This window comes from Mesitornis unicolor, unplaced genomic scaffold, assembly GCF_000695765.1.
Source record: "Mesitornis unicolor isolate BGI_N332 unplaced genomic scaffold, ASM69576v1 scaffold898, whole genome shotgun sequence".
Taxonomy (NCBI): Eukaryota; Metazoa; Chordata; class Aves; order Mesitornithiformes; family Mesitornithidae; genus Mesitornis; species Mesitornis unicolor.
Window position 1 is genome coordinate 4012 of NW_010200904.1, and position 223 is coordinate 4234.

Here is a 223-nt window from a genome sequence, read left to right on the forward strand (position 1 = left end):
ATACGCAGGCTGTGGATCATAGAAGAAAGCAAGAAATAAGGAGCTTGCAGCCCATTATTGGGTCTTGGGAGATGCTCCTTGGGAGTCACCATCCAAAATGGGCTCTGTGAACATTCTCTGGAGCTGAACTCTATGCTAGCAAAATGAGCAGCAATGCCCTGGCAGGAGTGGGATTACAGAAAGGCAGGACAGAGATATTTTATTTTATTTTATTTTATTTTAT